Below are 14,862 nucleotides of genomic sequence, written 5' to 3'. Positions count from 1 at the left end.
GTCTTGGATCCCCAGTGTAGTGGCTTTCATGAGAAATGTTCTTAGTGGGTGCTGGGTCACAAAGCAGGCGGGATCCTAAATGTCAGTGCTGATGGTGATGACTTGACTCCCACCTGAGCTGGGAATAACTAGGAAACAGAAACCATTTCTCAGAAGCTCTTCATGCCTGGATGAACACTGCTAACTTGTCAGAGGCTCATGTTTCTGAGAAGCCTCTGGGCTAAGCACCTGGCCATTCCATCTTCTGAGCAGCCCACTCACACCCCGTCATCCACCCACAGGAAACCCCACAAGCTTCATCTTACTGCTGTCCTCTACTTTCCAAGGCAGCCGGCCAGGATTTTATTGAACTGTTCTCTTCATGGAGTGTCTGTGTGTGGTGATTTCTTGCTGCATCTACTTGTATTTTTACCATGAAACAGGGAAGGACACCTGGATCCTCCTTTCAGGATCCACTCCTTTCTTTAAGGGAACCAAAATCTGCTATTACCCCATCGGTAGTATGCATCATTTGCCTCCAACATCTGTTATGTTTGACTCTAGACTCTGAGTCCCTTCTTAGCAGTTCTCTTCTCACAGACTCGGGTGAACGTCTTTCTCTCTGAAGTATCTAATCACTTTCACTTTTCCTCACATCAGAAAATCTTCCTGCATATCAAGCACTTTCTTATGCTCTGCTGGGAATCCATCACTTGGTCAGGGATGCCCATCTTGATAGGGGATTCTCTTGATGAACCTCAATCCACTCGGTAACATGCTCTGGGGAACTAACCTGAGCTCACCGATCCCTCCTGTATACTTATGTCCTGTAGAGAGTTCCTACCTCTTTGTTCTTGTATACCCTATGGTCTCCTCTTAATAGATGCTATTCTAGTTGCAACCATTTGCCAGTGTCTGGACTAGAAAGGGAAGGCTTTTCCTAATTGTTTGCTACCTATTTGTTTTTTGTTCTGAAACTGTGGTTCCTTTCTGTGACCCTCTTCTCAGGACTCCTTCAACTCTTTAACCTTGGGATTTTCTTAGTGCATGAGTGATCCCAACAATACTCTTCCCTGGCTTCTTAATTTCTCTTCTCTCTTGGACTCTGATACTAGTAAGCTTTGATCTTCCTTTTACTGCAATAGAGATTGGCCTTAGTGCAAACCAGTCTTAATGGTCAAAATATTCAATTTCCAAATTCTCATCCATGGTAATAGATTCTGTCAATATGGACAAATGAGCCAAACTCCTTTACCTCTAGTCTTTTCTGCTTTCCACCTTATCTCTCCCTCTGATCACTGGGTTCAGTTTTACAGAGATTAAAATACATTTTTGGTATAGATAACATTAAAATATTGTTATCACACACTGTTATAGTCTCTTAAAAAGCTGGCTCTAGAGATGGGATTTGACCTGCCCACTCTAGACCCAAGTGTGTTTATTCAAAGTTTTCCTATAAAGTCTCCATCTTGGTTCAGACAGGCCATTCAACTCTGTGGTTCCTCTTGGAGAGTGGCACAGACATTAGGTGAGAGTAAGAATTTGGTTCATTAGCTGTGATAATTTGGAAAAGCATTCATGTCAGAGAAAGAGTAACTTATAAAGTCTCCTTCAAACTTGATACAAGAGTTACAAACGCCAAGCAAAGCATTCATTCTCACTCTTTGTTGTTCTCTTAGGAGCAACCTCCCTAGTTAATCGTTTTTTGGGGGGTATATAAATACTTTTGAAATATATGAGCTGTTCTGAAAACTATAGAATAGGGTAAAAACATGAAATTAACAATACAACTAATAGAGAGGCTGAGATATGAGAAGCAAGATTTCAAGACCCTTATGTTATACACAGTAAGACACTGTCACAAACAAAGAAACTGAAAGTGTATATGGATTGTACAATATTGGACCTATTTCTCCAATTACCAATTTAGAGAGACCATTTGATGACAATCAACAAATTTCTAATTCCTCATGATTTTTTAATTTCAATTGATTAGGATATGTTGATAATATTAATTTTCATATTAAGATATTAAGAAAACGTAATTGTTACTTCTTGTTTTTGTTGTAAGAGTTAGAATTAGGTTTGTGTGGATTTGTTGAAAAATTACTTTCTTCCTTCTTCTAGGGTATAGTTTCACCCCTTATGTTGATGTTTTCCATTTATTATTCTTTGTAGGGCTGTATTTGTAGAAAGATATTGTGTAAATTTTGTTTTGTCATGGATTATCTTGTTTTCTCCATCTATAATAATTGAGTTTTGCTGGGTATAGTAAGTAGCCTGGGCTGACATTTGTGTTCTTGTAGGGTCTGTATGATATCTGCCCAGGATCTAGATTTTAAGCTTTACTAAATACAAAACAAACAAACAAACAAACAAAAAGACTTTATATATTTATGTTCATTTAAGAAAATACTAGTAGTGATGTATTATTTTGAAATATACAATTAGTATGTTTAGAGTTATTTAAAATTTATATTGAGAAAAATGTGTGTATTTTCAGTATTGCTATAGATAAGCATCTACATAAGACTGTTAAATTGATTGTTGTTTTATATCAAGCAACTTTTATAATACTCATTTTTGTTATAATATTTTATAAATTTTAAAGCATATGACAAAAAAGATATTCTAAGTATTAAAGGGGAATCTCTGGGAGGAGTTGGAGTACAAAAGGGAAACGTGAATGTGATGCAATTCTATTTACTTAAAATATGTTTTTAAATGTTAACAAATTCAGATAAATTGAAATCATGTAACTTTTCTCATCATAATGCAATAAAAGTTAAAAAAAAACAATAGTTTTGGATACAGAAGATGGACATGCTGCTCTCTGTTACAAATTTAAGAGCTTAAAAAAGGTTAATTATTTGTGTCTTTTAATAACTGAGGTTCAATCACCTCCTAGCCTAAATTGATTATAAAAAACAAATAAAAACAATAACAACAACAAAATATCAAGTTCTGATTAGGTCTATGAATGTTTCAAGTGTAAAATCAGGTATTGTTTTGTCCTAGGATTAAGACTGCCTGCTCAGATGGGTAGACTCATAAACACATTTCAGTAAAAGAAACAAACTCTATCCCTCTGCCAGCAGCTGAAACATATTTGAACTGTTACTTTATGTGTCTATGATGTTTAAAAAGACTTTCAGTGACTGATCTGAATAATCTAGCACCTATATCTCATGGTAAATGATTAGATGTTTCCAGATGAAAAGACAATAGTAAAAATTTGTAAAATTATGCAAGTTTTTGGGGAGGTCTGAGGAAGTGATGTAAGATATGTGAAAAATGAGATTTAACTTGATAATAGGAAAATTTCAGTGATCAAATTTAACACATCAATGTTAACCCTCTATTAATCAATAGACTTGTCATAAGTGACTAATTATCTTTGGAAACAATTATTATTACTGAACTATAAAAGAACTATAGGCTCAAAATCTTAAATTTCCTTTATTGTTTTAAACTTGTTCATGTTTATGCTAATAGCTCTGTAAGCTTTACTTTGCTAAGTCTCAAAGTGTGAGTGTGCCTATTTACGGACACTTAAAAACTACTTTCTCTACTATGAGAATTTCAATGCATAGTAAAACAAAAATCCTGATCCTTATATACAGAAATCAGAGTCCTGCTGATATATCTAAAACTTTTACTCTTTTTGTCACCTTAAAACAGTTTGTGTAAGCTTCAAGGGGTCATGCGTTGGATCCATCTCTTATATTTCAAATGGACTCCAGATCTCTTGCCTGATAAGTACTTCTGCCAGTCAACGAGGCCACTAAAGATTAAGCTTTGCTTCCTGCTGACTATCCCTGAGGGTAGGCTTTTTCCTTCCTCTGGTTTTGGGGCTCCATTCCACCCTCCCAGCCACCAAGATTGCCAGGATAAAAACCCTAATCGACTTAACTTTATCAGCCTCAGCAGATTTCCATCCAGCTGTCAGATACCATCCCAGAATCAACGTTGGTCCTGAAACTACTACAAAATCATCTCACCTTAGAAGCATTTGTGGTCCTATGAAACCTAAGGGCTCTGACTTGCTGAGCCCAAAGAAAGAGGAGCTTAGTTCTGTCATTGAAGAATGCTGTTACAATGTAACTGATCTGACCAGTTGAAGAGAGGATTACGAAACCTGCAGAATCTTACCCTTCCCAGCATACTGTGATACAGGGTTCTCACTCTGGTCTCCTGTGGGCTCTTGGTTCATGTCTCTCCTTGGTCCTGTGATCCTCTTAGTAATGATTGCCAGGTGTCTCCCAGAGTTTTTTTTTTTCTTTTCAGAAGAGAATTAATGAGCTGACCCAACATTCAATGAAACAAATGCTTCTAACAGAATTTCTTCAGATCTCTTCATATCACCTGCCAGTTTGATCCCCTGCTTTGGACCAACATTCCAGAGTCATTTTTTTCAATGCTCTTATCCATCCAAAAGTAGATAAGGAGACCCTCATTGCCCCTTTTCAGGAAAAGGCTGGGATGGTACATCATGAAGTGGAACCCCTAAATGTCAGTGTTGATAGCTGCACTCACTCAAGCTGGGTTTGTCTAGAAAACAAAAACCTAAAGCATTTCTCAGAAGCCCTTCATAGATCTCTGAACACTGCTAATCTATGAGTAGCTCATCTCTCTGAGAAGCCTCTATGCTAAGCACCTAGTTGTTCCAGCTTCTGTGCAGTCCCTGCCTGCCCTACTTACATGTGACCCCAAGGGCTTCTTCATTTCTTCATCTAGGTCTGTCCTCCAAGGTCCCAGCTTGTGTGTGTGTGTGTGTGTGTGTGTGTGTGTGTGTGTGTGTGTTATTAAACTTCTCTGTACATACAGTATGCTTGTGTATTTGCATACTTTGAACTCCATTAGTGGTATTCTTTAGGGACCCTATAGGACATGTAGGAGATGCAACATTGTTGAGGGAAGTATATTACTGAGGGTCAGCTTAGAGGGTTTATAGACTCCTTGACTTCCTGTTTGCTTGCTCTGCTGTTTTAAAATTGAGATATGGTCTCTCAACATGCTGTCTCTACCACTTGCTGCCATTGTTCCCTGCTATGATGGGCTTTTATACTTTTGCAACTGTCAGTAAAACAAACACTTTAGTTATAAATTGTTTGATCATTGTATTTTAACATAATAACAAAAGTGTAACTGATATGCCTGACCCTGACATTTTGGGCATTATGGAAATTCTGTAATCACCTGTTCCTGCCTGTTGTAGATTGAATACATGCAATGAGTTCAACTATTCTGTAGATGTTGGTAGAATCCCTGAGATTTGACATTTTATGTGAAATTTAACATTGATATTTGTCACTGAGATGTCAAACACTCAATGGTGCTGATCACCACCTATGATTTTAGATATATGTCTCATTTACACTATGCCCAGAGATAACACAATGAAAACACTGAACAAGGTGGACAGGAAAAACTTTCAGCAGAATTTTCCCATATTTTATTCTTAGCCACTATGTGTTATCAAAGAACTTGCATAACTAAGGTTGCAGAAATTAGCAACCTGCATCATTCACTGTCACCTTTAAATCTCAAAATAGCCATTTGCAATGATTCAAGCAAGGTCTTTAGCTTGATCTTGACCATCTATTGCTCAAGAACACAATAGTTGCCTCATTCCAACTCCTTTTTTAACTAAGTTGAAACCACTCAAAAATCTGTCCATTGGGGAACACCATCTAACTCACTTCTAAGGTCACTAGTAGATATAGATAAAATGCAGGGAGTTTAAAACTCTCATGTATGCATGGAAGATACCAGTCTGAGATGGGTCATGTGTGTGCTTTGCTCTGCTGTTTGCTGTGTAATATTCTGTACATGATTCCTGTAACATTGGATGAACATGATGGGTTTCTACTAGTGTATTTGATAATATATGGTTTGTGGGAGACAGCTTTGTGTAGAGAGGAATTTTATCCTTGCGTTTAGTGATTGAGGCTTCACTATACTCAGAACAGCTTTTAAAATTCCCAAAAGCTTTCTGCCATAGGACCACAAGCTCTTGCTCTGTCCCTACAAACTTTTGACTCATCGAGAGTTTCCCAAACATCCCACAGGATAAGCTTCTCTATTATAAGCAGCATGGGACATTGGGTCTTCTCAAATAAATAGCATCTGTGTTGACATACTGCTGGGAAGGCCTGTCTGGGTCTGGTTGATCTTCAAAATTAATTAGCCACTTTCTGGCTTAACAGATAGGTCTTCAGGGACTTTATATCCAAGTGACAACCTGTCTTCATAATGTGATGTGGCCTGAGGAGCAAGTAAATACTTTGCTTACCAGTAAAGAGTTAATAACTTGGTTTTGTTTGTTTGTTTGTTTGCCATGGTGTGGCATTCTAAAACCTACTCTTCTGGATCACTTCAGAACGTTTTAAGTCTGCTATCTCACACACTGACAAATTTGTTGTTCTCTGGAATATCTGCATACTATCTCTTTCTTTTCAGTGGTTAACTAACAAAACTGTATTGACATAGAAGGCAAATTGTATAGAATGTCCGCTTCAACCTGTGTATGAATAGGAGTTAGGAAGTTTGTGTAGTGCACAGGAAGAAGGTCTCTAACTACTTGCCCTGTGACTACATCCCAGTGTCCCTTTCTTATAAAGTGCTTCATATTCTTGTAAATACACTGAAAAGACCACATTTGACAGATCAATACTTCATTTTGTTACCATGAAGCTATTGATCAAGAAGATGTATTGTTATAAATACCTGTCATGAGTTGACCTTGCCCTTTTAATCTCTTTTATAGCCCATTATTACATATTAAACACAGTCAAAACTCAAAGCTACATAAAAACTGATACTTAAGCTTATGGTGTTCCCACACCCACCATACAGCCTATATGTAAAGAGCTATACTGGTAAATGTGGATTTGAAAGAGGAACCACTAATACTTGTCTGTATTTTATTGCATGACTCTAAGCTAATTTCCAATGTGATAAACGGAATTTTGAGAAAAGCATTTGGGGCTTTTGTCAAGTGGCAGAGTGTTTGGTGCCATGATCTCATGGCTGTCCAGCAAGCCTGGAAGGTGACTTTTCTCTCAGGGCTTATGAGGTTCCCATTCCTAGGCTGTCACTGGAGGGTTGGATTCCTGTTAGTTATGTTCCACCATGCCCGTACTGAGCAGATTTCGAATTCCCATGAATTCTTGTCAGCATACTCATCACCAGCAGTGAGAAAGGAAGGGGAATATCAGTGAGGAGTCAGGGATAATGGCCAGCCCTTGTTATGCTGTCTTTCTGCTATGTATGTTTATACAAGGTAAATGCTAGTCTCTTTTTATTTAAGTAAAATGTGTGAGATATCCTGTCTCCCACTTGCCTTTCTAGATCCTCAAAACAACTATGGTATAGTTCCTTAAAAGCCCCTCTCCATGAGGGTGGGTGACTAACTACTGGTGGGCAACAACCAACAAGGAGATTCAAATGCAGTGGGAAAGTGGCTTAGAAGAAATTGTCCATTGGCTTCAATATTCAAGTATATGGCAGCCACAAACAAGCAATGCACATAGTACTTATTGTGAAAGAGAAGACTAAATAAATGACCATACTAAGTATCCTTCTCCATCTAACTCATTGAGCATGAAAACATACAAGCCAGTTGTGGTCTCACATGCCAGTTGGATTTACTGAAGGAGGCAGAGGCAGGAGTATCACAAGTTTAAGGCCAGCCTGGGCTACACATTTAACTGGTTAGTAGTAGCATACACCTTTAATCCCAGCACTTGGGAGGCAAAGGCAGGATGATTTCTGAGGTCAAGCCCAGCCTGGTTTACACCAGGAAACCCAGGACTACATACACAGAGATACTCTGTCTTGAATACCAAACAAAACCAAACCAAAACAAAACAAAAAAGAAAACGTACAAATATATCCATATTATGGTCTTCACTAAGAAGATCATGGGCATTAGCCCTCTATCAGATATATGATTGGTAAAGATCTTTTCCCAATTTGTTGGTTGTTGTTTTATCCTATTGACAGTGTATTTTGCTGTACTGAAGCTTTGCAATTTTACGAAGTTCCATTTGTCGATTCTTGATCTTAGAGCATAAGCTATTGGTGTTCTGTTCAGGAAATTTTCCCCTGTGCCCTGTGTTCAAGGCTCTTCCCCACTTTCTTTTCTATTAGTTTGAGTGTATATGGTTTTATGTGGAGGTCCTTGATCTACTTGGACTTGAGCTTTGTACAAGGAGATAAGAATGGATCAATTTGCCTTCTTCTACATGCTAACAGCCAGTTGAACCAGCACCATTTGTTGAACCGCTGTCTTTTTTCCACTGGTTGGTTTTAGCTCCTTTGTCAAAGATCAAATGGCCATAGGTTTGTGGTTTCATTTATGGTCTTCAATTCTATTCCATTGATCTATCTGCTTGTAAGAATTCAAGAAGTTAGACTCCAGAGAAACAAATAACCCTATTAAAAATTGGGTACAGAGCTAAACAAAGAATTCTCAATTGATGAATACTGAATGGCTGAGAAGCACCTAAAGAAATGTTCAACATACTTAGTCATCAGGGAAATGCAAATCAAAACAATCCTGAAATTCCACCTCACATCAGTCAGAATGGCTAGGATAAAAAACTCAGATGACAGTAGATGCTGGAGAGGTTGTGGAGAAAGAGGAACACTCCTTCATTGCTGATGGAATTGCGAACTGGTACAACTACTCTGGAAATCAGTTTGCGGTTCCTCCGGAAATTGGACATAGTTCTACCGGAGGACCCAGCTATACCACTCCTGGGCATATACCCAGAAGATACTCCAACATGTAATAAGGACACATGTTCCACTATGTTCATAGCAGCCTTATTTATAATAGCCAGAAACTGGAAACAACCCAGATGTCCCTCAACAGAAGAATGGATAAAGAAAATGTGGTACATCTACACAATGGAGTACTACTCAGCTATTAAAAACAATGAATTTATGAAATTCTTGGGGAAATGGATGGACCTGGAGAATATCATCCTGAGTGAGGTAACCTAACTGCAAAGGAACACACATGGTATGCATTCTCTGATAAGTGGATATTAGCTTAGAAGATTGGAATACACAAAGTACAATCCACAAACCACGAGAAACTCAAGAAGAAGGAAGATCAAAGTGTGGATACTTTGTTCCTTCTTAAGAGGGGGAATAAAATACCCATGGAAAGAGTTGTAGATACTAACTATGGAGCAGAGTCTGAAGGAATGACAATCCAGAGACTGTTCCACCTGGGAATTCTTCCCGTATTCAGTCATCAAATCCAGACACTATTGTGGACATTAGCAAGTGCTAGCTGACAGGAGCCTGATATAGCTGTCTCCAGAAAGGCTCTGATAGTACCTGACTACTACAGAAGTATAGCTTCACAGCCATCCATTGGTCTGAGTACAGTGTCCCCAATGAAGGAGCTAGAGAAAAGACCAAAGGAGCTGAAGGGTTTGCAGCACCTTAGCATGAATAACAATATGAACCAGTACACTCAGAGCTCCCAGAGACTAAAACTCCAACCAAATAGTACACATAGGGGGACTTATGGCTCCAGCAGCATGTGTATAGCAGAGGATGGCCAAATCGGTTATCAATGGGAGGAGAGGATCTTGGCCCTGTGAAAGTTCTATGCCCCAGTGTAGGGGAATGCCAGGGCCAGGAAGTGGGTGAGGGTGGAATTGTGAGCAGGGGGAAGGGGGAGGGAACAGGGGATTGTTTTAGTTTTTGGTTTTTATTTTATTTTATTTTATTATTTTATTTTATTTTTATTTTTTCTTTTATAGGGGAGCCTGGGAAAGCAGATATTGTAAATAAAGAAAACATCTAATAAAAAAATGAAATAAAAAAGAAGAAGATCATGGGCACTATTACATAGTAAGTTTTCTTTAGTTTCAATTTTAAAAAAGAAAGAGAAAGAAAAATAAAAATGTGACCAAGAACATAAATGGAAGCCAGGTAGTGGTGGTACACGCCTTTAATTCCAGCACTTGGGAGGCAGAGACAGACTTCTGAGTTCGAGGCCAGCCTGGTCTAAAAGAGTGAGTTCCAGGACAACCAGGACTATACAGAGAAATCCTGTCTTGAAAAAAACCAAAAACAAAAAACCAAAAACCAAAACCAAAACCAAACCAAACCAAACCAAACCAAACAAACAAAACAAAACAAAACAAAAAACGGAAAGGCTCTACCTTCTCACACACAGTTGGCTATTGTGCAGCACTATCTCACTGCTGAGAATTAGTTCAGCTTTCCAATGGTAAACCTGTGTCCTATCAAACATGAGGAGCAAGTTCTGAGTCTTACAAGGCCCCTCCTGCATCTGTCTGGCTGCATGACCACAGCTTAGGGAATTTTTCCCCTTGTCTCTTTGCAGTTTAGCTTATCAAGTGCATTGAAAAGCACAGTCTATGACAACTCCTTATCAGTCATAGAAATATCTACAGATGAAAGGTATTCCTGTCCTCATCTGCAATTGTTCCTGCACTGACATGGACATCTCTCCACAAATATTACTGAATTTTATAGAGGGTTCATTAAATAGATAAAATTGAAGAAGCCCTTGGCCATATTCCTGAACTCTTCTCAGTACCCATTTTACCCTAGAGGTTAAACTGATTTCATGTGGCTTAGATACCTAACCTTATCAACTTCTACTTGATCAGTCTTTCCCCTATGGCTAACCCCGGTTTAAATATACTAGGGTCAGTTGTGGGTCATCTTACTATAAATTCTATTATTGTCCCAGCGATTCAACATGAATAGCTAATCTACTCCATTTCTTGGAGACAATCCAAATAAGTAAAAATCTTGTCTCAGGAGACCCAAATAAAGCATAAAAGCATCTTTTTATTAAACAATGAATGATTTTAATTTTGCCTCTACTCTGAAGAGTCACATTAATGGCAAATCAGCTCTTACAATGTCTGTTTGGATGAGCAGCCTGCAGTCTCTGGTAACTGAGGAGTGTCCTGAAGCTATTTGATCATTCTTGTTGCTCTGAAAAAATAGTCACAAAAAGTGACTCAAGTGAGAATTTATTTTAACTCACAATTCCAAGTTGCATTTCATCCCTGGAATGGGAGTCACATCATATCTGTAGTCAAGAGCAGGGAGCAAACTTGCTTGTGCCCAGTTTCAATCTCAACTCCTAAGAGTTTAGACAGCAAGCCTATGGGGTGTTCTTCATATTGGGTTGGCTCTTCTCACATCAATTAACTCAGAACATGCCCCCCCATCATGTCCACAGCCAAACTCCATGTGGACAACTCCATGTAGATAAGACTCTCTTGCCAAGTGATTCTAAGTTTTATCAAGTCAACAATTAAAGTTAAGCATTTCATTGTGCTGGAATGACACAACCAACTTCTGTCGCATAAGTATCTGAGACATGAGCACTAGCTCATCATATATTAAGGAAATAATGCATGGTTTTAACTTTATCTGTTCTTGATATAGATACTGTATTCTAAAAGTGATTTTTCCAAGTCCTTCCAGACTACTCATTTTACCAAAATAATTAAAATAGAAATAGATTTGAGCAGAGAAAATTACTCCCAAATGTTTACATGAACCTAAAAAGGCATAAAGATACTATCAATTTTAAGAGTGAGTAGAAGGAGGTAAAATGTCCTATAATTTCCTCTCATTGTCAAATAGAGACTAAAGCATATTTCCTTTTCTAAATAATAGGTAATAGGTCATTTATCCTGTTAAAAGAATTTTAATCATGTTTTTAAATTAACCTTTTCATTCACAAAACCAAAATGCTATGCTGTCTTTGGTGACAAATTTCAAAGGCCAAACTGAAGGCAGATCATAGTTGTAGTCTGATTTCCTTTCTTTTTCTTTTATTCTATTTTTTGATGCCAGAAGATCACAGATTTATTGTTACTTCCAATCAATTTTATGCTAGATTAATTATTCTTTTTCTTTTTATTGGTTATTTTATTTATTTATAGTTTCTCCTCTGCAAATGCCCAATCCCATCATCCTTCCCTCTGCTTCTATGTGGGTGATCCCCAACCCATCCACTCCTTCCCTAGCATTCCCCTACACTGGGGCATCAAGCATTCATAGGACCAAGGGCTTCCCCTCCCATTGATGCCAGATAAGGCAGTCCTCTGCTACATATGCAGCTGGAGCCATGGGTCCCTCCATGTGTACTTTGTGGTTGGAGGTTTAGTTCCTGGAAGCTTTGGGTAGTCTGGTTGGTTAATATTGTTGTTTTTCCTATGGGGTTGCTGATTTCTATTTCAATGAAGGAAACTACTGTTTCATGAGCAATTGCATCCCAAGCACAGTCGAGTTTTAGCAAATAAAAGCCACAGTCCTGAGTCATTACCAGGGAACATACTGTCTGCCCTAATGGGCTGTGGAACATCATGCTGAACTCTTAACCTTGTGTTCTCTTATTTTTACTAACTTTCTTTTGGGTTGAGTTTCAGGATTTCTCAGATATTTTAAACATTATTTCCTTTTTGTTCAGAAATTTCTTAGATTGCTCTGAGGTTTTAAAAAAAAAAAAAAAAGGAGAAATAAGCTTACCTGAAGGGCAACCTACAGTTTCAATAATGAAACTCATATTTGTTGTGATGGAAGTATAATTTATAAAATTCTTGTTTCCTGGAAGAATGTGTGGCCATCATATTCCTGAAAATTTCCTGCTAAATTATTCTCATTTACTATTCTTCACCATACCAAATTGTGCTACATAAATGATCTTAACTTTTAAAGTATCACCAAGGGACATCTTGGGGACTAAATGTTTCCATCAAGTGTGTGTGAATCTTGCTGGCATTTGAAACTCCTACTTCAAGAAATGGATTTGCTCATGCAATTAAACTCCAGCAATTGAAACTTAAGCAGATTTCTATTACCTTTTACCAGCCATGCTCCAGTGCAGTGATGTGGAAGGGCTTCAACCTTTTAAATTATAGCTTCCTACTATCGCCACTAAACTATTCTTGACACGGGGGTCAGGCATAAACTGAAAGATAGTGAGATTTTAAAATTCCATACTAAATACTTTAAGAGAAATGGTTGCATAACTCATTAGCTGTATGCACTCAAATGTACTCATATTCTAGGTGTAGGTACTTATGTTAGTCATCTGAGGAGAATGGTGGAGAGTATGCAAATGCAAACACAGGGAAAGACATGCAGACTGACATCTCTGACGAGTGATGTCACTGACAATGCCTCCGCTCTGCAGACCCTCACTTGTGTACACAACCTTAAAGGAGCTTAAATGTTTGTATTGACCCTGCTTCCTTTTTCTACATTCTACTTATTGCATTTATGTAACTTCTTATTGTGTATACTCCTCAAACATGATAATGTACTCTTTAATAAATTATTTTAGAGAGATTTTAATATCCTATCATAAAGTGCATTTCGTTGGAAATTTAAATTAAGGCATTTACAGTATTGTGTCAGAAAATCTTAGATGGTGTTATTCTACTTGTGTCTTCTCAATTTTGACCACTGATACATTATTAACAGAGAAATGTGTATATTTCGATTGTGCTGGTGGCTTATAGGACAATATTTGGAGCACAATGCTTCAAATGATAGAACATCTTTTCAGATCCTATGATTTTCCTGCTGTCTGCACTCAATCCCATCACTATCTATCTATTTTGATAAGTTATTGCCTATGCTGTCCACATGACTCATTCCATCTGTGCCTGTTGGAACAGAGCACCTAGATTCCATGTAATCTTACTATACTTACCAGCATAGAAATAATTATTTTCAATAACAATTACAACTTTATATATCATGTTTAAGAGATACCAAAAGAAGAAAGACTAGATAAGGAGAGGATTGAAAGATGGAATGCTAGCTTGTAGGCCATAGATCAGAGAGTAGAGGATCTAGATCCTACAGAAACAACAAAGGGATGGTTCCAGGTGCAAACAGCCCACAAAGGATTGGATTGAGGAATTAAAATGGCAATCAATAGAGATGCAATATATTGAGTTAGGTGTTTACATTGTACTTATTGATGCTACCTTAAGGCAATGTCATACAACAGACTATCTATTTTGTTTCATAGAGTTTGGAGAATTAAGATAGTTATGTGTGTCGATACACCATGCTATTGATACATGATCAGAATTCCAAGTGGCTTTTTCTTTGAAACCTGAAAAAAATATTATTAGGAGACTGAACCCTTATTAGAGACAAGAGTGATCTTAGAAATGCCTTTACAGAGTAAAGCTGATGGTACTTTAACATATGTATACATTAGACTACAACAGGTACAAAACCATTTCCAAATGAGAGTTACAATCCTACAGGTCCAGAGAGATCTAAGAAAACTTTAAAGGAAATGCTCATAGAATAGGAGGGAGCTATTGATTCTCCTAAAAATAGATTAAATAATGCTTTATTGACTTCAAATTTTTAAATTGTCAATGAGTCAGATAATGTAAACTGCTAAAATACACTGGATTTTAGAAAGAACTGCTGAATTAGATCAACAAATTTATAACAGCTTCAGAATGAAAGACAGGAAAGATGTTGCATTGGGGAAGGAAAACCTATGGATTCCTTCCAAATTGATAAAAATCAGATATTATATGTTGGAGACCCCCTGAAGATCTTGACTATACACTAGAAATAATCATAAAGACCAGTAAAACAGGTAGCTTGTATTGTGATCTCTCCACGTGGGAAGAACTCTGAGACAGGCTGAGATAAGCAAAATGCCCCCAGCCAGAACCTGAGGTGTGCATTCCTGGTAAATCTTAAGAATTATCATGTCATCCTTTCATATTGCATGGATAAAAATTTATATTACAGTCTGGTCATACAATTGAAACTAACTAAGAAGGAAACATGGAGCTATGGCTGGATGTTAGTTAAAAGAGCTCAGAA

Source organism: Mastomys coucha, unplaced genomic scaffold (genome assembly GCF_008632895.1).
Source record: "Mastomys coucha isolate ucsf_1 unplaced genomic scaffold, UCSF_Mcou_1 pScaffold16, whole genome shotgun sequence".
Taxonomy (NCBI): Eukaryota; Metazoa; Chordata; class Mammalia; order Rodentia; family Muridae; genus Mastomys; species Mastomys coucha.
This window is presented reverse-complemented; position numbering follows the sequence as displayed.